Source organism: Cryptomeria japonica, chromosome 10, assembly GCF_030272615.1.
Source record: "Cryptomeria japonica chromosome 10, Sugi_1.0, whole genome shotgun sequence".
Classification (NCBI taxonomy): Eukaryota; Viridiplantae; Streptophyta; class Pinopsida; order Cupressales; family Cupressaceae; genus Cryptomeria; species Cryptomeria japonica.
The window spans coordinates 265,402,325-265,428,414 of record NC_081414.1 but is presented as its reverse complement, the minus strand read 5'-3'; positions in this window follow the sequence as shown (position 1 = coordinate 265,428,414).

The following is a 26,090-nucleotide window of genomic DNA, read 5'->3' as shown; positions in this document are numbered from 1 at the left end:
CATTATCACTTGTTGCTGCAACAATCTGATCTGCATCTATCATTTGCACATGTGTCAGCTGTATTTTTCTTTTCACTCTCACAAACTAATCCAATAGTGGTAGGCTCATTTTCATAGAGCTTTCTTAGTCTATCCCATAGATTTTTTGTCGATCTAGACTTATCCACATGTGGGGAGACATCATCAGTGAGCCCACTGAATATAGCCTTCATGGCTTCTTCATTGCATTGGTTTCTTCTTTCTGCATCAGAATCAGTGGGAGGACTGACTTTACTAGGGCAACCATTTACAACAGACATCCACACATCAAACCTTACAGAGGATAGGTAGACTTCCATTCTACAACTCCAAATAGAATAGTTTGAACAATAAAAACTGGAGTAGGGATTTACACTAAACAAATCCTTGTGTCCTTAAGTCAAAATCTATCCAAGCTGGAGAAATCTCATCTGACTAGGAACCTACGCTCTGATACCAATTGTTAGACACAATGTACCACTGAGAGGGGGGTGAATCAGTAGTTCTCAATATTTTCCCTTTAACTATCTAATGTGTGTATAGTGGTTATCATCCTATTACCTAGTGGGTTTACTAGTAAGATAAATTAAGACAATGCAATGCAAGCATACACAAGGGCACATCCCATAACACCAGTATGTACGAGGAAAAACCCAAGATGGGAAAAACCTTGGTGAGCAATGTTGTTGGAGTCTATTGCTCCAATCTAGCCTCATAATGAAATCTGTTACAAAGTTTAGGGCACCAACCCAAGGAGCTACAACCCCTAATTTAGGGCACCAACCCAAGGAGAACCAACCCCTTCACCGAGCTACAACTTAATGATCACAATGATAGCATCAAATACAAAAGTAGTTATATTGTTACAAGTGAATCATCTAACCATTGCATATACTTCACTCTGTCAGTGAGACACCTTCTCTGCTACACTGGTTCACCTCTCTCTGCTGATTCTTTATAGGTTTACACTCTACTGGTTACCTTACTCTGCATCTCCTTCATTGTGCTACACTTCAGCACCCTCTTTTGTTTTCCTGTCGGTACTAGGATCTACTGGTTATCTTCTCTGATGAAATCTAGCTACTTTACCGACTACTCAAACCATACCGGTTGAACCCTCTATTGAACCCTATCATTGGTTTAACCTTCACTCCCTTAATCACTATTATCTTCTTCCATTTTCACTCTGACCGATCTAATTCTCTTATTCAACAACTATACTCTCTCCCATTCAGTGGCACTTAACAATATCTTTGGCTTGCGTATTTATAGCCTAGTCGTCCCACCAAAAACCACATTCAAACTTGGAGCCTTAGGGCTTTCTCAACTAATCACGAGGCACATCAAATCCAATCAAATCTGATTGGATCACAACTCAGAGATGTCTTCTTGCACATATCCGCCATTTTTGTGCCTTCCAGAACACGCTTTCTATGTTTGGGATTCTGCATTCAATATGTCGGTTCATCCCTTGGTCAAATGCCATAAATGGCTTAGTTGTTTCCATTGCCAACCCAACCTGCACAATCAATCTATCCTAGATCTCTGTTGTCAATTTGATCTCGAGCCGCAAACCTCTACCATGAATCCTTGAGCTTCACAGTCACCATTAATGTTGGACCAACTTCCAACTACCTTACCAACCTCACTTCATTGACCTATACATGTTCCATCTACCAATTCATGTATGTTTTCCACTTCATCTCCACATGGCATTACTATCAATATCCACCTCTGCTCACTGAGTCAGTTCATGCTTAGTCACTAACCACACACTTAACTGGTATACACCTACCGGTTCACTAAACCTAGTGGCACAAATCAACTTACCGGTTAACCTTCTTGCCAATGATTTCTTGGTCTTACCAGTGTAGTAGTTTTTCTTGGTCATCCAAACATACCGGTTCACCGCATGCATCATGTTCATCATCAAGCGATGAGGGCCTTTTGCTTCTACACTTCTTTGCATACCGGTAATCACCTAGATGACTCCATGTCATCATTCTTCAACATAATATACTCAGGCAACACCTTTTTCAATCTGCAACCTAGTAATATCATGGGTGTTACTGAACAACCTCAAGCATCATTTGACTGAGTCACATCTTCACCGGTTTGTCAGAGTGATAAACTCATCAACTCAACTCTCCTTCCTCTGTCCCGATAGCACATCATGCCTACACTTTCTAATCTAGTTTATATCTTTGATTTCATGCACGTATGGTATCTTAGTGATTCACTAGTAGATCCGGTGTAAACCACCACACACATACCACCTACTACCAACATTGCACAAGTGTGATCACCTTGTGTGAGCATATACATCTCCTACACAAAACCTAGTAGACATCCTCTTTATCTACCTCACTATCTTGTAGTTGTCCAAGCTCCAACCTGTGATATCATCTTCTTCCAGTGGGAGTCTTGTTGTATGACTTCACCCTTTATGTCGGTATACCCTTCTTCAATGGCTAGCCTTTTGCTAACATGTCAGGCACATGCTTTCCGATTGGCAACTGCTCACTGTCAACATAACTCTTACAAGTTGACATTATTTCCTTATCGGTGTTAGACTATACCGGTAACCTATCCATTTCATCCACACCCAAGTCAAACATTAACTTGTGTACCGGTGACTTTCGTGGTCATTCCTTTGAAGAACATACTCTTCTTTACCGATGACCTGCAATACTAGTTGACATCAATGGCTGCATGTCATCAATACTCCCATACCAGTTGTTCTTCTATACCGATTGACATCAATGACAACACAATGCCAACACCCTCCAACCGGTAGAACTTAAGTGAGTTGATCGGCCAACCCAGTCAACTCAAAAATAGAATTGGAGCTCGAAAGAGACCCCCTTACTATGTGTTTTGTCTTATCCTACAGGATAATCTTTTCTTCTTTTCTTTGGATAATTCCTTATCCCGCGAGACCTTTGTTCTTTACTCCCTACTAAGGTTGGCACAAAAATTACCAACATTTCTGGCGACTCAGAGGGGGCCCTAAGCGTTCTTAGGGAAACACCAGATGTCTTTGGGTATCCATTGGGCACAAGTCAAGGCCTGAACAAAATTACATACTCTGCCCCTATAACCTGGATTACAAAATTTCTGATATTCTAAAAAAGCAAAGTGTGCACACGCACTTGTTTGAAAGCAGAAGAACATAAATTAAATATAATGCGTCAAAGCACTTGGAGGAAAAGAAATCCTACACTACGCTACTCTAACCAATCAACCCAAAGTTGCTAAACAAAACCACTCATAGATTGGTTAAAGTAGCTTCCCTCCCTAAACAAAGAGGGGTGATTTACATGGCTTTGGAATAAAACACAGAGCTGAAAAATTGAATACAAAACTATGAATAGTTTTAAGAAACCTTGCAACTTAGAAGTAAAAATACATACCCCAATTTGTTGATAAGACATATTTCTGGTCTGAGATACATTTGTAGCTTGGGTATGTGGCTCTATAACTTCCTACTTGGCCCCAATCATGGAGAGATATCTGATTGGGCGGTCTCTTGATATGCCAAAGGTTGAGCTTGTTGGCAATTGACACTCGTCCAATATGAGTTAACGGCATTTTGGGTTGTCATTGATGGAAAATCACTATCTCAGAGTCAATAGTTTCATTGTTTGGTTAACCGAAATTCATTGCACTTAACTGGTATTGGTATTCACATTTCTTTACACCAGCATTGGCACCGGTACCAACATTCACTACATCCCGGATAAGTCTCAATCTCGGTCACGTGTATATGGAACCCGATAATGGATATGACCCAGTTAGGAAATATTTTGGTCCTAATTATCTCTTTCATGGATTTTGTGGTAACGTGTGATGGTCGACATGGTCATTGAATTTATGTTTGGATTTCATTTTTTTCTAGCAACCAACATGTTTATATTTCTCATTGAAGTCGACATGGTAAAGTTAGAAGGATATTTAAGAAGATCTTTTCAGCGATAGATCATATGGGTGATGCAATGCGAATTATTGGTTGTGAATATTTTCAGTGAGTATTTTGGTCAGCGATTAGAAGCATCTGTGAGTAGTTTCACGTGCACAACATAACTGATAGCAAAACAGAGCATGAACAAACTAATATACAGAGATGGTTATCAGAGCATTCCCCCGAACTTATCTAGCATGGTCAAATGCAATTTATAAGTTCATTTTTAGTTGTAAAACACTTTGTAATATTCTATAAGTCAGTGAGACTTCTTATTTTGTGTTTGAGCAGTGAGCTCTAGGCAATGTGCAGACCCTCTCATCTAATATTTGTATACCTTGATCAAGTATATAGATATTGTGGGTATCAGACCCACCGTGGTTTTTCCCTTTGTAGGGTTTTCCACGTACAAGTACTGGTGTTATGGTGTTGCCATTCTATGTGTTATTTGGTATATGTACTTTAATTTTATTTACTATTAACCAGTTGATAAGTAATAAGTTCAAAACTAACATTACCAGTAGAACATTGATTTCCCCCCCTCTCAGTGTTCTTGGATTCCAACAATTGGTATCAAAGCTTGGTTCCTTGGAAGAAGTTTAACCACTTGAGGAAGATCCAGAATTTTGAATCAATGGAAACCAGTCTGCATCAGTAACTTCAGCTTTCTCTTGAGGATCTTGATAATGAGAAGATCGAGAATAGTAAAATGAAGAATGAACTGAAGCAAGCTAGAGAACACACCATTTCATTGCAAGGAAATCTATGAAGGATCATTGTTAGAATAGTGATGAGGAAGATGCTATGAAGGATCATTGTCAGAAACTTACTCTAGAGAACACTATCTTGAAGAATGAGATGCAAGCCCTAACCATGAGAATGTGCAAGGAGATTGAGGACATAAAGAAAAATAAATAAAACTTGGCTCATGTGTTGAAGGATAGATCTGAAGAATGCAATAAATTGACTCATGAGAATGATATGCTAAAACTTGAATTGGTCCAGTCCCAGAAAGATAGATTATAATAATGAGGGATGATTTAGTTATTGCAAATGAGTACAAGGATAATTTTAAGGATAGCTCAACTAAACTTGATGAAATGCTGAAAAATCATAGAGATGCTAATGATAAAAGAGGTCTTGGTTATGAAGAAGGAGAAAGCTTTGGTCTACACAACAAGATCAATCATCTGGATAGAAGCAAAAACATGACAACTAGAACCAAAGATCACTAGTAAGATGACCTAATTCTCACAAATTCAATGGTACATGCTTTATTTGCAATAAATATGGTCATATGGCTAGTCCATGCAAAAATAAGAATAATCAGATCAATGCATCATTCATCGGTCTTGGATATGTAATATGTCATACATGTAGTAAATTTGGACATATGGCTAACCAATGCAGATCAAAAGGAAATCAAGGAAATCAAGGATTTAACAAGGCAATACAGAAAAACAATATTGTCTATTATGCATGCAACAAGATTGGGCATATTGCTAAATATTGCAGAATTAAGAACCCACCGACAACTAATGGAAGTGTAGATGGGAAAGGAAAGGAAAAAGTGGAAGACATCAGATAACAACATGAGATGAGATGGGTAATAATATATGATACACTATCAACCAAACAATTGGTAGAGTCATTAGGTCCTCCACCTACAATAGATACAACCAATAACTAAGGCACTCAGCCTTATGGGTAGGCAAATCATTGAAGATCATGTAAATACCCCGGATTAGGTCGGTAGTCAGAAAATTCTAATTGTGGATGGATACTCAGGAGATTTCAGGTTCAGTGGAACTGACTCGCAGACTATGTGAACCAGTCAAGCCTAACCAGAAACATTTATTACAATAAAAAATTAGGGTTAACGATGATAAAAGGGAAAAGGTTAAGTTATTTCTTCACACAATGATCGAGCATTTCAGAGTTCAAAGGCAATTTGAGCGAGTAGTTTCTTTCAAGGAAGTTTGATCTCCCAACAACTTTTCAAGGTATTTTTGTGTTTGCAGAAACCCTAGTCTCCATGTTTGGTCATAATGGCTTCATCTTCATCCAACATTGATAGTCCTTTGGTGGTTGATATTAAGAACCACCTTCATCCCATTTTAAAGAAACATCCATACAAATCTATTTTGGATGAGCCATTGGGTGCATTTTTGAAAGTTTATCATGGACTTCTTCATACTGAGGATATTAGGGCTTATATTCACTACGATATTGAAGAACTTGGAGATTATGAGTTGTCCTGCATTTTCACCCAAAACCTAATTTCCGACAACCAACTCAAACCATAATTTCCACACCTGCAGAGAAAGGGTTTTACTCAGTTCATGGATTTTCTAACTTTTGATGAGGTTGAATGGGTATGTTATGTTTTGAGCTGCATTCACAGAGAATTCATCTAGTTGGACTAGCCATACAAAATTATGGAGGAAGTTATCAAGAATGTCACCTATTTGCACAAAATAGGAGGCATTCCCAGCTCAAGGTGTAATTTATCTAACACTGAGCTCAATAAACCTATTGGCACAACTTTTGATGGATGTTCTTTGAGGGTAGATGATGTTAGAGAAATAGATGTAAAGTTTGCAACAATGATTATCAAATATAAGGTTTACCAGTCAAACTGGTTAAACTCTGTCTCTGGTAATAAAATTTTGATAGCATATAAGATGGTTAAGGAGGATTCCCATTATGATCTATGCAATTTAATTTTAAAAAAACTCATGAATGACTTGCAGAAGAGCAAGCAAGACAAGAAGAATACCTTCCGGTATGGCTCCTCCATTTTGGTATTTTACTTTTTGGGCATTGTTCTCGGTTTTGGCAAGATTCAGTGGGCTTTTGATCACCTAGTAGCTAGACAAATTGCACAAATTTTGGATAAGCAAGGGGACAAGACAAGCAAAGCAAATTTATGGGCATTTTTGAAGAAATTTCAGGAAGAAATGAAAAATAGGTCCCGGATCCCCAAATCTATAGTAGAGAAATATAAGGATACAATTTGTTTTATGGTTGATAAAGATGAATGCATGATGGAGGTTGTACAATCTAGGACAATTTGGATAATGCCAATGGGCTATGAGGTTGATGAGGCCACAGTGGATACCTATGCACAACGCATATTGCAGGCACCGGCAGACGAGAAGGAAGAAAAATTTGGTACTACTCAGAAGAAAGGACACAAAGTTCACAAGGAACAGGTAGCTTCAGCAATCCGGAAGAAGATGACCAAGGTAGTAGCAGAGACATTGATAAGTGAAGTTCATGATAGGGCCAAAGTTGAGCAAAAAGTTAAAATTTTGGAATAACAGAGGAAGGAAGAAATGAGGCAATAGAGGCAATAGAGGAAAAAGGAAAGGGAAGCCCAAAAAGCAGCTCAGGCCACACCCTATATGGTCTCGGTTACAATAGAAACTTCCAAACAACTAAAACAATCTTCATTTGAGTCTACTAGTCAAACACCAGTAGAGCCACCTAAGAAGAAGCCTAAGGCGACCTGATAGTATATCAATGTTTCTTCTGAAGAAATAGAATTTGATACAGAAACAAAGGAGGTTCCCAAGAAGAAAGGTATTTTTGCTAGAGTTATGAGGGAGAAGAAAGAGGAACAAAAGCAAGAACCAATCAAGGAGACTCCCCGGAAGCCAAAGATTACAATTGTACATAAGAGGAAACCTAAGACAAATGAGAAGTCCAAACCTAAACCAAAAAGAAGAACTAGTAAGAAGAAGATGAATGCTCAAGATCCGATTGAACAGATAATAAATGATGGTAATTTAGATAATATTTCTTCATTATTTGATGATTTTGAAGAAAAGGACAAGAAGCAAATAGAGGAGACTATTATTTTATATCTTGATTCTTTTAGGAGGGCATTGATAGAACTAGAGAAAATTTTGCCTCGAATTGGTCAATCTTTGTCCTTCAATAACTCCTCTAGAAATGGATGACTTGATTAATAAAACCGAATCATCAAAATTCAATCCCAAGTGCAGAATAAACATCCTTATGTTAGAAAGATTTGAAGAAATTAGAAAGGAAAACAATGAGATCTAGATAAGAGTTCTTTTGGGTCTTGGCTATGAATTGAGTTCTAGTTTTGTGCAATCCCAGAATATTCAGTTGCCTAAGGATAAGCAATCGACAGATCAACAAAGTAAAGATACCGAGAAACTGGCAAGCACACAACCAGATACCACTGTACCTATTACTGAGACACATTTTGTAGCAGAAGACATACCAGTAGAAAATGTATAGATAGCAGAGGATATTGAGGCAAATGTAAATAAGGATAAAGGTGTAAGGGATTCTGAGATTTTGGATGGGGCACCATGTGGCGAAGCCACGGTGCACAAGAGATAAAAGATACAAAAGTTATCTCACTGGTTGATAAGGGTAAGGAGACTATGGTAGATTTCTCCTCCAACTTGGCAATTGACACTTCTGCCATAGCTAAAGGAATTTTTTCTATCAGTTTTGACAAACCCTATCACCAAATGTCACCAGTAGAGAAGAATTTGGCAGCGACAGCTCTTCAAGCACAGGCTACTCAGGAATTGGCTCAAGAAAAGTCAAAGGAAAAAAATTTGATTGAACTCAATTTTGAGGTTTTGAACCAGTTAGTCCCAGAATTTCAAGCTCAAGAAGGTGCAAGTTCTTCGGGTAAACTAGAAGAAATTATTGATTTTATCCCTAAGCACTATGAATCTTTATTGAAAACTTCACAAACAGAAGCTAAAGAAAATTTTGTGGTGGCTTGAAAGATAACATTTTTTTCAAATGATTGAGATGGACAAGGAGAAACTTCATACTTGCTTGCAGTCCATTGATGCAACTTTGACTGAAGGAGGTAATATTTATAAGACTTGTCTAGATTTTGATAAGCTCACCAGCTCCATAAACAAGCAACTATCTGACTTTAGGAAAAACTTAATTCAAATTTCTAACTCCTACAACCCGACAAACAATCTAACAAACTCGTTGCATTGTCCAATTTTGATGGTTATGGATCAAATTTTGAAACTGGAGAAGGATATGGACAAAATAATAAGGAGAGAAAATGAGCTCCAGAATATGATTGGTCCCCGACTTGATAATTTGTTGTTTCATCAAAATAGAGTGTACTTCTAACTTACAGAAGGAGGATCCCATTACCTTGGAAGAAATATAGTATTATGCCAGTATCTTGAATGGATTCATCTCCATTCTTGAATCTCTTAAGCATGGTTGGGATAACTACTTTTCATTTTTGAAGAATATATATATAGATATTTTGAATTTTGAATATAACCAACTCATGTTTACAATTGCATAGAGTTCTTTGTGGGCACATCGCTTTGTCATTGATGTTACAGGGGGAGGATTAGGTGAAAAATATATATATTTCTCAGGCGGAGCATCATATGTATATAACAGATTCATGTGTAGGTATGAAGGTTAAAAGTTCATGGAGATTCAGTGACAATTTCAAGAATGGTACCATTTTTCACATGAGTGTTGCCATCAATGCCAAAGGGGGAGATTGTTGGCAATTGACACTCATCCGGTAAGAGTTAATGATATTTTGGGTTGTCATTGATGGCAACTCATTATCTCAGGGTCAATGGTTTCATTGTTTGGTTAACTGACATTCATTGCACTTAACTAGTATTGGTATTCACATTGCTTACACTATCACCAACACTGGTATTGGCATTCACTGCATCCCGGTAACTTGTTCTGATCTTGGTAACGTGTATATGGAACCCGGTAATGGATAGGTCCCAGTTAGGAAATCTTTTGGTCTCAATTATCTCTTTCATGGATTTTGTGGTAACGTGTGATGTCCGACATGGTCATTGGATTTATGTTTGGATTTCATTTTGTCCCGACAGTCGACATGTTTATATTTCTCATTGAAGCCAACATGGTAAAGTTAGAAGGATATTTAAGAAGATCTTTTCAGTGATAGATCACATGGGTGATGCAATGCAAATTATTGGTTGTGAATATTTTTAGTGAGTATTTTGGTTAGCAATTAGAAGCATCTATGTGTATTTTCACATGCACAACATAACCGATAGCATAATAGAGTAGAACAGAGCCTCAACGAACTGATATACAGAGAAGGTTATCATAGCACTCACTGGAACTTATCCAACATAGTCAAATGCAATTTATAAGTTCATTTTCAGTTGTAAAACACTTTGTAATATTTTTTAAGTCAGTGAGACTTCTTATTTTGTGTTTGAGCAATGAGGTCTAGACAATTGGCCTTTCTGCATGTACAGACCCTCTCATGTAATATTTGTATACCTTGATCAAGTATATAGATATTGTGGGTATCATCCCCACCATGGTTTTTCCCTTTGCAAGGTTTTCCACGTACAAATATTGGTGTTATGGTGTTGCCTTTCTATGTGTTATTTTGTATATGCACTTTAATTTTATTTACTGTTAACCAGTTGATAAGTAATAAGTTCAAAAGTAGCATTACTGGTAGAACACTAATTTACCCCCCCCCCCCCCCCTCTCAGTGTTCTTGGATTCCTACAAATCTCTTTGTTGGCCTGCTCTTGCTCAACCACCTCCACATCAAAATCTGATCATGTTGACTAGATTGATCCCCTCCTAAGGGGATGAACTCAACTTCATTGAGGTTGGCTCAAAAATTGTTAATTATATTTGAGAACATGTGGAGATCAGGGTCAAGATCAAACTTGACATCTGCCACATGTTCTACCTCAACCTCATCATCAAAATCAGAGAAAAGAAAATTTTCTCTCTCAGTCAACTCTAATTTTTGTTCTTGTTCACCTTGGACAACCACATCATGCAAACAATCATATTGACTTTCCAAAAACTGAAAGTATTCATTTGATTTATTTTGGACCTGCATAGGACAAAGAAAAAAAGTGTCCAAACCTGAACAAAGGCCCTCCAAGTCATCCCAAAAAGAGTCATCTTTTAACTCCTCCTTACTCTTAAAACACAAGGAAATGAATTGGGTGCTATTGAAGCTCTCTTGAGGGACTGAAAAAATGGGAGTGGGAGTAGAACTGATTTCTCACAATATCCCATAGTGACTAGGACTAACTTCTTCAAGTGTAGGCCCCTCCTGCAAAGAATACACCACTAGCTCAGATGAAGGAAGAGCTCATTCATTCTCAATGAAGGAGGGGAGATGATTAAAACTAATCAAAGCTTCTTCCTTGTTGCATTATTCTTTCTTGGTGTCCAAATGTTGCAAGCTATCTTCTTTTTGCTCCCCCACCACCTTAGGCTCCACCACAAAATCATCCTCATGAGAAGACCGCCCATCAAACTTGGGAAGATGATGGGCACCATCTACCCTCCAAAAAATAGGTCCATCCTTGCAAATACAGATCTCAACAGGACCAGAGTACTGAGGGGCCTGAAAGATAGGCTCCTGCTCATCCAAAGTTGGCATTCCAAAGAAACTAGGGAATTTGAAATTAGATCTCTCTTGGATAGGCTCAGTGTAAGGGTGGATCTACTCAAGGACATGCTCCTTAGAAGATCTATTGGGGCTCCCTTGTCTGAAACTTGGAAATCTTCTTTTAGGGGGGGAAAGAGAAGAGGTCTCTGCCTACATTATTTTGACCTCTAGGACCGCCAACTGTCTGATTTCCCCTGTCTTGCAAAAGCAAGCTTCTCTACAAGAAATGCCTCATGTTGTTGTTGTAGTTGAGCTTGATAAGCAAGCTCCTCTTGTTTTTGTTTTTGTTGGTAGAAGACCTCCTCCTGCTGTTGTTCCCAGAGTTGCTCCTTAATTTCATCAAGTTGCCTTCTGTAGCTTATCATTGTGTCCTACACCATATTTGCCATTTTGGCCATAGTATATTCTACAAGAAGGGCTACCTCACCTAGTTGAGGCTGATCAGGAGGTAGAATAGGGGTGTGTGGGTTGTAATCATTAGGTAAATACCCACCTGCTACTAGAGAATAAGAATTTGGATTCAAACTAGGAGTAGTCCTAGTTTATTCATTTTGGTGGGATGGGGAGGGCAGATTGGCATTTTCACAAAATGGGGGCGCATAGAAATTGCACCCATGATACGTGCTCATATTGAAAGCATTTAAAAGATAATCTTGTAACATAAAATGCTATGAAAAGGATAAAAGATATGTCCTACCAGAGAGAAATGGTGGCATACCAAGATCACCAAAATGGCTTTGAAGTTAGGTGTTTGAAGAATGACTACCTCCAAAGGCTTGAAACTAAAGAACACACCAAATCTTCAGTTGGTTTGAGCATTGGACTACTTCAGCAGTAGATTTCTTCTTTGAGTGTTGCTAGGTATGTGATTTGTTGCCTCCAAAGGATGAGTTTCTAATAGATGCACCAACTATCATCAAAGGTATAACTAGTGACTTAGAGTTTGTACCCCTGATGGTCATGTATGATGTAAAAGTTCAACAATCCCGCCTGGTGTGCCAAAAACTATTATCACAAAATTTTGCACCCTTGATGACCACTAAAACCTTGGTAATAACCTTGTGAAACATGGAAACAACCTCTCAAGCATGGGACCTTGCTTAATGTGAGGTTGAGTCTTTAGACAAGGTTGACTTCCTATTCAATCTGATGCAAAGTGTTGGTCCAACCCAACACATGAAAATCTAATCTATGCTTTGATAGGGAAAAGGGAGAGAGAGAAGGGTTGCATGAAATAAGGGAAATAAGGCTTGCACCTAGACTGAAATGATGATCTCCCCTACCTATGACTGCACAAAACACAAATGAAACACCCAAGACATGCGCATATTTCTATCCTAATCAACCACCTAATTGTAAGTGAAGGTTGAAATATATGAAATGAGGAGAGGAACTAGGCTCTGTTCACTGTTGACATTCACGAGGGGGATCAACACAAACACCTACAATGGAGGAAAACAAACAAGAATGTATTTAGAAAATGAGATAAGAGAAATACACACATTATAAGAATGAAATCAGGAAAACAAGTAAATTTCATTGATGAGGAGGCATAGAAATTTTTTACAAGTGCAAAGAGACATAAGCCTTCTGCAGAAGAAAAAATAAGGAGAAGATCCTAAGAAAATGTTACAAAATTGCTTTTATAGTTTAAGCATAACTCAGATGGAACTGAAGATAGAAACCCAAACCCTCATAGGGTTAGGTTGCAAAATATCAGAGAGGAAAAAAATCAGATCAACAAAACATCTGATTGCATAAAGGACAACCCATAAAAACATCTTCCCCATCTAGGAAGAAACAAAATATTGGTGCAGATGCACTGGATGGCATCTATAGGCACAAAATGTCTTCAAGCTACGTTGAAGAGGCATGGGCAGTATCAAAATGTCCTACAAAAGTCACCCCTGGAGAAAAGGCGAGCATATCCAGTGGTTGGAGTGATATCGGTTCTGAAATGGGGTGTTGACTGAGTCCAAAAAATATCCTCGACCATGGGGTCGACAACCACCCCACACAAAGCATTGAAAACTCAATGATCACCATAGATTCAAAAGTCCACTATTGATCTGAGAGATTCATGTGAAGATGGATGTGTGAGCTCTCTCCACATAGGTGCCCAACAAGCCCAAGATAAGATTAAACCATGGTCGTTGGATCGGGCCTTTATGAAAATCCGACGATCGCAATTGGGTGAAATGGCACCCTGGGTCCACATTCCACTGGCTATGTTTGACCACTGAGCTTCTTCTAAGTTCTTATCCCACAACATCTTTGTTGGTCTATTTTTACCTTGCGGGATAATGGTAAGCATGTTGTCTTCGTTAATTCTTATCCTGCATCCCTTCTTCACTCTTTGTTCTATCTTGCGAGATAAGCCATCTAATATTTTTTGCCTTGCTTGCTTATCCCACAAGCTTCTCTTCATGCAGCTTCACCTCGTGGGATAAGCATCCTTCACTTTGGTCTTCTTTGTTTTCTTATCCCATGAAATCATATTGTGTTCCTTTTAACTTCGTGGGATAAGGAAAAAACATCTTCCGTAGACTTCACTTATCCCACGCGACTTTATCTCTCTTTGCTTTACCTCACGAGTTAAGGCCTTCCTCTATTTTTGCTTTGTTTCTTATCCCGCAGGTCTCTCATGACTTCAATTTTACTTCATAAGATAAGACCTTTGTTTCCCTTGTATGTTATCCCATGGCATCAATTGTGCGTTGTTCTAACCTCATGGGAAAAGAAGAAAGTCTTTCACTTTGCTATTTCTTATCTCACAACATCATTTGAGCCTCCACTTTACCTCGCAGGATAACGAGGAAACACATTCCTCACCATAAACTCTTATCCTGTAAGCCTTTCTTGTTACTACTTTTCCCCTCCAAGATAAGGAGAAAGCCTTTCTTATCCTGTGGCATCGCTACTGATGTCTCCAAACCTTGTAAGATAAGCCAAAAGTCCTTCATGCCTCTACTGTCTCCTGCTTATCCCATGACATCTTGCATCTAAGAGAAAAGTGCCATCAGTCGATAGAGGAAAAGGGTGAAATGGGCTCACTAATGACCAAGAGCCCTCCAACCAGTAGAACTTAAGTGAGTTGACTAGCCGACCCGGTCAACTCAAAAATAGAATTGGAGCCCTAAAGAGACCCCCTTGTTGATTGTTTCTCTTATCACATGGGATAAGATTTTCTTCTTTTCTTTTTAAAATTCCTTATCCCACAAGACCTTTGTTCTTTGCTCCCTGCTAAGGTTGGCACAAAAATTTCCAACAATAAGAAAACACTATATTTGTAGTTGGTGTGGATGACAAAGGAAATTTCCATAGCTCCTCCTAACCAAAACCTCCAAATATTCACCAATTTTTTACCTTCTTATTCTACCAATTTTGTTGAGATCGAGCCACTTGCTTTTTCTCCTAATGAGCTTGGTATAGAATCTATAATATTGTAAACCTCATTGACAAACCTCAACCAACAAAACACTTGTACATTACATTTGATCCTAGTAAAACTATTGCTGCACCTAATGGCCCATTATATATTACTGCAAAGATAAAAAAAAAACTCTCATGAGAAGTTCTCATTGATATAGTATATATGGTGAATGTGATTATTGAATTAATCTTTTTTACTCAACAAGTGTATCAATTAATATATGATAAATCTAATGATATGGTTAAGGTGTATCATGGTTTTTCTTTCCTTACTATCGTTTCCATTGTACTCTTCTCACTGAGGTTGGTACTAAGTTCTTAGATGTCACCTTATCTATTATTCCTACATCAGGTCAATTTTGTGTGAAGTTGGGACATCCTCAGCTCTATTCCATTAAAGATATCCCTTCCATAATTCATAAATGTTTGAAATTCCCTCATAATGGCACTATTATACCAATTAATCATAGCCTTTTCCAACCCATAGTGAAGCGTAGAAATTTCACTCTTTATTATTTTTGGTGTAAACAACCTGAACCCTTAAAGCCTCGAAATGACATCCTTTTCTTATCTTATCAAAAATGGAAAATGAGATGATAATTGCCTTAAGAAAACCTAGAGACCCTACACCCATGGATATTCCTCCTCCTCATAATGGACCTAGTCTTCTTCCTACTCCTTCTATTCCTCTTATATATGCCAAAGTCCCACCTCCTACATCTTACAAAGGAAAGAATTTGGCATCATCATGTGTCTCTCAACCTATTGTGGTTTCTTCTACTCTTCCCCCTATAAGGGAAGAAAATAAGCCTATGTTAATTTCTCCTCAACCTTCGTAAGTCTCGACTAAAACTAAAAGGAATCATTATGCAAGAGAACATCGATGAAGACATTGAGATAATGTTTGTGAGATTTATTCCAAAACTATTTCCTCCCCAAATACACCAAATACTGGCTTAGTCCCATTTGTCCAACCTTCGCTTAACCCTAGCAAGGAAGTTCAACTCAAATCACCTAAATAAAAAATGCTCAAGAAAAATGATGGTTCAAATTATTTTTGTATTAAAGATCCTATTTTTATTAATTTAGATGATTATATGGATGATGATAATGTTGTTCATTGTAATGCTGATGATCCTAATGATTTTGATGATATGTATGAGCTTGTTGAGACTAATCATTAGTTATATTCATCATTTTCAAAAACATTAACCTTAGCTCCTAGTAATAAACAAAGTGATTCATCATTGGAGCATGGTCCTTGTTTAGAACTTGCATTAACTCCATCTATGATGCTTGATGTGGCTCCTCTTGCATCTTGTCCACCATCCTTAGATGATGATAAGAAATATTAGTAGGAAAATGATTTGTTAGACTAGCTTCTTTCATGTTGTTGAGTCTCTTTTGTGTGTTTACTTGTTTGTAATGTGCTTCCCATGTGATGTGATGCTTGATATGTTTTTTGTTTCATGTTAGGCTCTCTTTGGATGACCCTTGTTACTACGTTAGTGCAAGGTAAAAAAGAGGTCGAATCCATTGTGACATTCTTCTATTTGTATCTCAATTCTTCTATATATTATCTCTATGTCACACCGTACATGTATTATTTCTTCATAAATATACTCTTCTGTTGTCTACTTGGGGATGATGCAAAGCACTGAGATCTCTTTTTTGTCTCTTCCATGTTGACTCAAAAACATATTTGTTTGTTATCTCTTATGCTCTTCTTCCATTGTATTTGTAGTTTCACTACCTTTTGGGGATGAGGCCAATTAAATGCAACTATTCTTGATATACATTATTTATCACAAGTGCATTACTAACCCCAAAGTTAGTGGATCCCTTATGTGCTTTTTTTCCTATACATTTAATGACCATTATCCATTGATTTGTCAATTATAGGGGCATCTAATTGTTGTAAGGTGCTTTTCTTTTAGATGCATGCTACCTTAAAGTTATTGCTCCCAATAAGATGTACACAATCACTTAACATGGGGGTATACACTCTGCCCAATGTTACACTTTATGCACACAACATGACATGTTTTCAATATTCAAGTTATTTGGCAAACTAAGTCATTTTCTTTGTAAGTTGGTTTTTTCTTTTTCTTGACTCATAGGAAGAAAATCTTACTAGGCTAGTATAGTCATGCTCTCTTTCCCTTTCATGTGTTGTCACTTTAATATTGATATTAGAGTAATAAGATCCTAAAGTCCATGGGGGCTTGGTGTGTCTTGTATCTTTGGTATCTTGGTGAAAGTTTATCAATGCATCTTTTTACTTTCCTATGAGTATGTTGTAGTCTCATACTCTCACTAAAGCAAGGGCTAAATATAGTGTCATAAATTGTATCCACATACAATTTCATCCTCACCTTGGCATTCTATCTTTTGATGCTTGATTCCTACCTTGATTCTACTCACTCCCTTCACAAACCTACATTTTCACCTTCTCTCTTGTCTTTTCCCCAAAGCTAAGTCCCAATTCTCAAGACCAAGGCACTAGGATGCCTTGGTCCTAGTGCAGAACGATGGTACCACAATGCCCTAGTCCTCCCAATCAAGACCCAAATTTTATCCTCATAATGATCACATCAAGTGAGTTGGAATTTAGATCTAGTGTCAGACTACTCCAAAAGTTCAAATAGTTTTTAGACAATTACGTATAAAAGGAGGCCTACCCCTCTCATTTGAAGACCTAACCAAACTTCTAATGATCTCAATCAAACTCTAGTGAATTCCATTCAAGTGAGAAAGAAATCTAGCATTCATCAAGCATTGGAGAAGAAGTAAATTCAAGTTCAAGCATTCAAGATGACATCCATGATCAAACTTTTATTAAGACATTCTAAATGAAATCCTAAAACCCCTGTGTGAGGATTCAAGCAAGCTTCATCAAGGTATACATTTTAATTACAAGAATTTAATTTCAAATCTAGCCTTTCCCTCAAAAGGAAAGAATCTTTCTCTATTTCCATTACAATTATCATTTCAATTTCAAGGTCAATTTATAAACTGGGGTTTGACCCAAAGAAAACCCCTATCCACAACCCCTTTTATTCTCTTTCTGTGTGCAGGGAATATACTCGAGTTGTGGCTAAATATTCTGACAGAGTTGATGACGATGAATAGGTTTAGATTTTGATGAAGAAAAAAGAGAAGGTCCAGGGTGACCTATCATCTCGATCCTGAGAATGTTGTCTGAGAGTTTGATAGTGAAACCAGCACGTCTCCTTGATTCAGAAAAGATCCCACTTACATGTCTAAGAGTTACAAAACCCGAGTGACCTATTGTCACGGTCCTGACAATTCAACCCGAACTTTCAAGAACAAGTTTTGATCATTTTTTTCTCAAGTCCCAATCTGTGGCTCTATCTAATATCTGTAGTAGTCCATTATTTGTGATTCACTTTAATTCTTCATTGTTTTACCCTAACTTCACAATTTACATACAAATTTTAACTCAAAAGTGGGAGACATCAAATTGGTAAATTTAATTAGTGTTTCAGCCCTTTTCCTATTTGGATTGTGGCTAGATCTATTGAATTTACCCCCCACTTTGAATGTAACGGTCCTTAGGTAAGATTAGTGATTTTATTATCTTAATTGATGAAACCGTAATTTTACCACAATCATAGAAAGAATTAATATATGGCACATATGAGGGTTATGTGTAGGTCATTCTTTGCAATTTGGGATTATAGATTCATGTTAAAGCAAATCTTTTAATGGTATTATTGATAGTGGAATAATCGATAATCTTATTTCATAAAAGATAGCTAACAAATTGTAGTTGGAAAGGACATTTGTATTGGGTTGCATGGTAGTAAAAGAACCATATAGCTTTGGTAAATGAGAAATGATTAGTAAAGTTCAAGATTAGGAAATACCATGATGAGGTACTATGTGAAATCATGCCTATGGATTCTTGTCATATATTATTAGGCAAGCCATGGAATTTTGACTGGTACGAAACACATAATGGACATTCCAATGCATATTCCTTGACAAAGGATGAAGTTCAAAATAAGTTGAAGCCCTTGAAGGAGGTGGAATAAAAAGCATGTATTAGTGCAAAAATTTGTTTAGTTGATTGTGGAATTTTTTTGGATGGTATGAGCCATGAGCATATGTATTGGGACTTGATTCCTAGAGTTAATAAAGAAGAAGATAAAGGTATACTAGTAGAGTCTCATATCTATTAGAATAATTTCATGATAATATGTTAGATAATGAAATTGAGGGGTTTTCACCAATGAGAAAGACAAGTCACCAAATGGATTTGGTATCAAGAGCCAACTTGTCAAATACGGAAACACATAGAATGAATCATATAGAGAATAAGAAACTAAATAAACAAATTCAAGAGTTGTTGAAGAAAGGACTAATTAGAAAGATCTTGATTCCTTGTGTAGTACAAGAGAAATAGCATCTAGGATGGATGGAGAATAGAGAATTTCTACTAACTCTAGAGCCATCAACAATATTATTATCAAATATCTAGTTCCTGTAGACGTATAAATCTGACCACATATTAAATAAATATTTAATATTCATTTAATTCATTAAATTCACATTCCTCTAGTAATTAAATTATCATTTTGTCAATAATCTGAGAGAAAACATTGAACAATATAAAGCTTAATTATCAAGGCTTATTAATTATATAAGCTAATAGCACATTCCTTAGGAGAAGTCACTTCTCAAAAATACCTCAAAGTAAATGAAATGCATTGAAGGATTTGTTTCTTCAACAAGTTAACCTTCAAATTCTTCCTAACCATTAATGGTTAATCCAACCTTCACTCATGGTTAGAGACTTTCTCTCTAACTTAACCCTCATTTAACCCAGGGGTCTCATCAAGCACTCATTGTTTTGACCCTAGTTATCTTATTAACCCTTGCACAAGAGTTTACCCTTTGGATAAAAGATTTATCCACTGGTTAACCCTAACTTAACCCTAAGAACACTCTCCTAGGGTGACCCTCATGTCTTCTTAGGAATTTAATTCCTTTTACATCTCCTCTCAAGCCACCTCTTGTTGACAATTGTCACCATTTCATTGGTGAAAATTGTAAACATGGATTGAGTAATTTTCAATTCTAGCCCTTGTTAAGATTATTGAATCTTATGATCAATTTCCCTATTTTCTCTATAAATTGGACTCACTTTATTCATAATCCATATCCAAGTCTTTTATGCATCTACACTATAGTCTAATTATATCAAGCATCCTGCCTCTCTTTGTTAGAATAGCATTTTAAGCATTTAGAATCATTTCATATCATTTATATAGTTTGTTCATATCTTTACCATAACTGCATCATCATCATAGCTTAGTATCATATCTAAAACATATCATATAGATCTTAGATGCATTCATGCACATAGATCATTTTATCACTCGTTCTTGGAGTTGTCATTCCTAAGTCATTTACTTAATGATCTGAGAGAAAAACATTGACTTTAGGCATCCTATGAGATAGAGAACAATAAGACACATCTTGGGAAGTTAACTTGTTTATATTAGTTTAAACTTAGTTAATATTTGTATTCAAAAGTTTCATTGGTATGTTAATCTCAATTTTTTGTATTTTGATCACAATAATTCTTGCATACATTTTTGGTGCCCATCATGGGGCACATCCCCAAATCTAATATCATTTTTCTTGTAGGTTGAACACAAAGATCACGTTAAAACACCAAAATAACGCTTCTGTGGGATTCCCTAGCGCATCCATACAATTCTGGAGCGCATATAGCTCATTGTTTAGTGCATAGGAGGCATTCCATAGCACATAATAACCTTATTTTAACACTTGGTTTTCTCTAATCTTCTAATGCATTAGGGTACCGGTCTAGCTTATATAATCATCAGTATAGCATATTTTCGTTGTCTTTTAGTGCTTATGTTGCATATTGTAGCACATACAATCTTTGTTTCAGCGTATAGACCAGACAAAGAACATAAAATTTTGTGACAAAATTGGAAATTAGGCTTGTGAAGCCCACCATAAAGATTTGATTTTTAGTAACTGATTGCGTGCAAGTTTTGACAGTTGTTTGCAAGGTCAAATGAGCTAGATTAGTTTTATTTGCTTTACTTTTTTTCAAAAGTTAGTAAAAAGAACTCATCTTTCCTTTTCTTGCAAAAGTATTAAAATGAACCTCATAATTTATTTTGGGTGCTTAAGAATCAACCTCATGATTTATTTTGGTGCTTAAAACAAGACTCAATTTTTCTTACTTGCATAGATAAAAAGAACAACAAACTCAAATCTCTTCTTTTATGCAAGTTAGGATCACATTTCTTTGGGCTCTAAAAAGAACAACACAAACTTTCCAATTTTTGCAAAGGGTTAAAATTGAACATCACTTTCCTTTGGTGCTCATTTAAAATGAACCTCAGTTTTTATTTGGAAGCTTAAAAATAACCTTCACTTTACTATTTCATAGCTTTTGAATTGAAAATTGTTGTTGTTCATTTTGGCAAATTTACTTTGGTTGACCAGGATTTCATTTGTTCAAAAGTTTGGCTATCACACACATATTGCTATCTTGGGTTAAAAAGAACCACATGTCTTTTGGAGCAACATCTCCAAGGTATCTTTTAGAAACAATTGTGATATTGGATAAAAAGAAAGTGTGTATTCTGTGTTTCGAAGGTGTTAGGTATGTGTTATCCCCTTAATTGGGTGATCAAAAATCCAAACACACTATTTTCAAAGATTTCTTTCAATTTAGCATTAAGATAAATCCTTTAGCGGACCTGCCCTCCTAAGGTGCCTATAAGGACAGTGTGAGGGGAACGAACTAAGTGGGAACGACTTTATTGCCAAGTATTCCAACCCACTATAATCAAATGTAGATGCTGATGAAAATACCCTCCAACAGTTTTGCTCAGTGATTAGCCTTCTCCTAGTATCCTTGTGATACATAAAGACTTTGTTCTAAAGGTTGGGAAGCCTCCTGAGGGAGTTTATCACTGAAGACTGAATGAAAGCCTAATTATGAACTTTAGAACTAGAAGCCTCACCATGTCATTTTTACTAAACATTTATAATATTATAGTGCAAGAGTGAGGAAGAATTCACCCCCAAGACACTCACCATATATCTCCCAATAAAATGATCCAATTGAGGAGAAATCTTCTTTGGTTCAACTTCTGGATAAAGAAAAAAAAATGGGTGCACCTTAGGGTGTGACAGGGTTGTTTGAGTTGACGGAGTATCAAGTGTGGGCTATTGATATTTTAAATGACCTTTGAGAATATAGAGGTCTATCCGATGTGTATTTCTTGTGCAAACCCATGAAAACAAACAAGGATTTGAAAAGATCCTATTGAACATACATTATATGTTTAGCATAAACAAACTATTTTGCTTCTGTCTACTATGTTTTCAAATCATGTTTTGAGAGGATCATCCATCAAAACACCAAAATTGTTTCAAATTTTTTACAAAAATCATCAAATGGAGAAACCAGGGCAGCATAGCACATTGGGAGTTTAGATTAGATCATATAAACATCAGTGTAGCGCATACCAACCAAACATTAGTGCTTCAACAGACTAGATTAGCGCATAGCAAAAACAACATTTTTTACTGTTAGACAAACACGAGATAGTGAATAGCACGGGCATCATAGCACATCTGAGCATATTTTTAGTGCTTTGGATTCATATTTTAGTGCATAAACAACCTTTTTTAGCACATATCTAAAAGTGACCAAAACAGAGAGAACGTTATCAACAATTTGAAAAATTTAACACCAGTTTCAGATACCCTTTTGGGTCCTCTGTGAAAACCAGCCTGAACAAGAGAAATTTATTAGAGCAGTGTCATTTCATGATTTTAGTTTCACATTTCAACCATATCAAAACGTCAAAATACTCAGTTGAGATATCCAAAGTTAGTCGAAACACATCAAGTTTCCAAAATCAAAGATATATCATTCTTTATCAGGAAACTTTATCATATCCTTTTAGACATACTTAGTCATATCAATAGGGGCATATCTAATCCTCCATTTGACTGAAGAAACTTAGATACCAAAAAAAAAAGTATTTTTCAACCAAAAATGAAACAATGGAAGAATCTCCATCAGAAAATTGATTTGAAGAGAAAACAACCAAGCCAAGAGAAAATATTAAAAATAAGAAAATGTCTCTACATAAATCGTAAACTCTTCCTAAATCACCACACTTTCTTAGATCGCTTTCATACCTATCTATGCAGTAAGGAACATATTTTGATGAGGAAACTTTACAAGCACGTGCCTTTCAACAAAAATCAGTATTTTCTCAATGCCTTGTCGAAGGAGGAAAAATCAATTTAGCTTACTTTCCTAAGGTTGCCATCACATATTAAATCAACCTGAGTCATGCCCGTTTTTACATGATCCCATAAAAATGTCGAGTGGGACGAATAAGATGGATCAATCATGAGACACCAAGAATTTAACACTCGGAGAAACTACCTAAATATGGAATAAGAAGAAATAATACATGAAGTTATTGAGGAGGCACAAAAAGACCCCGGCCTACACAAACTTCTTGAGAAACTCATCAAAACCAACAAACAAAAATACTTCCTCCTGCTATCTACCAAAGGTATCAAAATCCCCGAGGATTTTGACACAAACCAACCAAAACAAACTAAGGGTATCAAAAATAAAAAATAAAAATACACACCTCTAACATTGATCATGACAATACACATGATCATAGTAATACCAATGATCAAGGCAATACTAATAATCAAGGTGACACCAACCGTCAAGATACTAATACTAGAAACAATCCTCTCACTACACTCACACAACAAATACAAGTACTTCAAAAACAAATGGAAGACATGCAACAAGGAAATACCACCCAAAATTCCTTAGAGGATATTTGTCCTTATCCATTTGATCAAAGTCTAAACATGGCACCATTCCCACCAAACTCTGAAATACCAAAGTATGACAAATACAATGGTAAAAATGATCCTTGTGATTTTATAAGGGAATTTTGAACGATGAGGTTAGAGTTTGCCCACAATGACACTTACATGATGAGGTTATTTCCAAGAAGCCTAGGAGCACAAATGATGGAATGGCTTTCAAAAATCATACCTCCCATCAGATCATTTGAAGAGTTGGTAAACAAATTTTTTCCCCAATACTCTTATAACATTCAACACAAAATTACCAGGCTTGATATTTGCAACACAAAGCAAAACAAAAATGAATCATTCATGATGTTCTTGCAAAGATGGAGCTGATTAATCTCTAGATATCCCCGAACTGTACCCGAAAAAGAGAAAATGGAAATCTTCATAGAAAATCTTAATGATGAAATGATCTATCAACTTAAAATACAATGTCTACCTAGTTATAAAAAGTTAATCGAAAATGACATCTAGATAGAAGAAGCCTCAATCAAAAGGGGAACTTTAAAGTTCTCTAAAGAAGGTACTAGTTCATCAAACAACAACAATTACTACAACAACTCAGACAAATCCAAGTTTTGGACACGAAACAAGAATGTCGTCAATGATGGTATAGTTGATGCTAACAATGTTAAAACAAAAGAACTAGTATTAAACTTATCTGGTATTACTCCACCAACCAACACTCAAGGAACTACCAATCAAAGAACCAACAATCCAGGAACAAACAATTAGGGAAACATCAACCAAGAGAACAACAAACAAGGAAACAATATCAGCACTAAACCATCACCATATCGATGGAAGTTCGCACCTTTAGGACAAACCCTTGAATCATCATTTCGATAACTATTGGCAAATAAACTCATTACATTGCCAAAGACAAGGGATTTTGAGCCTCAAGTCAAACCATCATGGTGGAATGACATGCACTGTTGTGAATATCATAGAAACAAAGGGCATCACACAAATGATTGCCAAAGGTTGAAGAATTTGGTTCAAGATTTGATAGATAACGGGACACAACTGTAGACGGTCATAAAATCAATGATGATCATGAGCCTTCAAAAATCCACTTTCAAATTATTTCAAAGGTGCATCATCATCCTCAAACAACAAGGGGGCACGTATCAATCATGTGTACAAGAAATACTATCAATCACATATCAGTATGTGATCATCAAGTGAATGTCAACAAAATCAAAGACAAACAAGAACATGCCCTGGTAAATGTAACTACGTGGGCCCAATCTATATATGTATTGAAGGGAAGTGCCCCCAAAACAACACCTTCAGATGCTCAATACAGCTTGGTAGATGAATTAAAGAAGACACCAGCTCACATATCCAAATTAGAACTTCTCAAGATCTCACCCGCACACAAGGATATCTCAGAAATATCTCTTGTTGATACTAATGAGTACTAAGAGGGGGGGGGGGGGAGAATTAGTATACCCAAAAACTTTACCAAACACTTAAGCAATTTTACTGCAGACTGGTATAGCCCTTTAAACAGTAAATCGATTAATACACAAACAAGCCAAATAGAAAATAAAGCATTCACCCACAATAACACAATCACCATAACACAAGATATTTTGATGTGGAAACCCAAATGGGAAAAACCACGGTGAGTAAAACTCACAAGTCTACTATCTGCAAAATAGCAACCAGACCGGTTGAGGCCTTACAATTTTCTTCACCAGAACAGATCCTGTTAGAAATCCTGATCTTTGTTAGGAGATAATTCCTGTTAAAGAATACCCTATTAAATGATTTTAGATCCACAACTATGAACCACCTTGTTAGAGGATTTAGAACATGCTTGACTGAGCCTACCCAGTTAAGGTTTTCTGACTTGTCGAAGAGATTAGTAATCAACAAGTGATCTACAAAGTAGCACAAAATGCTTAGTTAGATCCTTGATTGCTCTTTATTAATGCATTGCAACATTACTTCAGTCTTCTGTCCTTCGCACGTTCAATCTTTGTCACAAGATACCTTCTTGCCAAGACCTAATCTTCTTATGCAACACACTCAAAACCCTAGACATGATGTCCTCAAATAGGAATCTGATTTCATGTTGGTCCAATGAGATTAGACTACAATTTCCTAGGTAATGCATCTAAACACAATTTGTAACACAGCACAGAATCACTACATCGGTGTCGGTGGATGATAACTCATCACACTTTACAAGTTTGTTGGTTAACAAAAAAAAGTATATTGATTACCGATTTACAAACAAAGACTGGTAAACTGGAACATAATGTTCCGATCTTAAAAGGATTG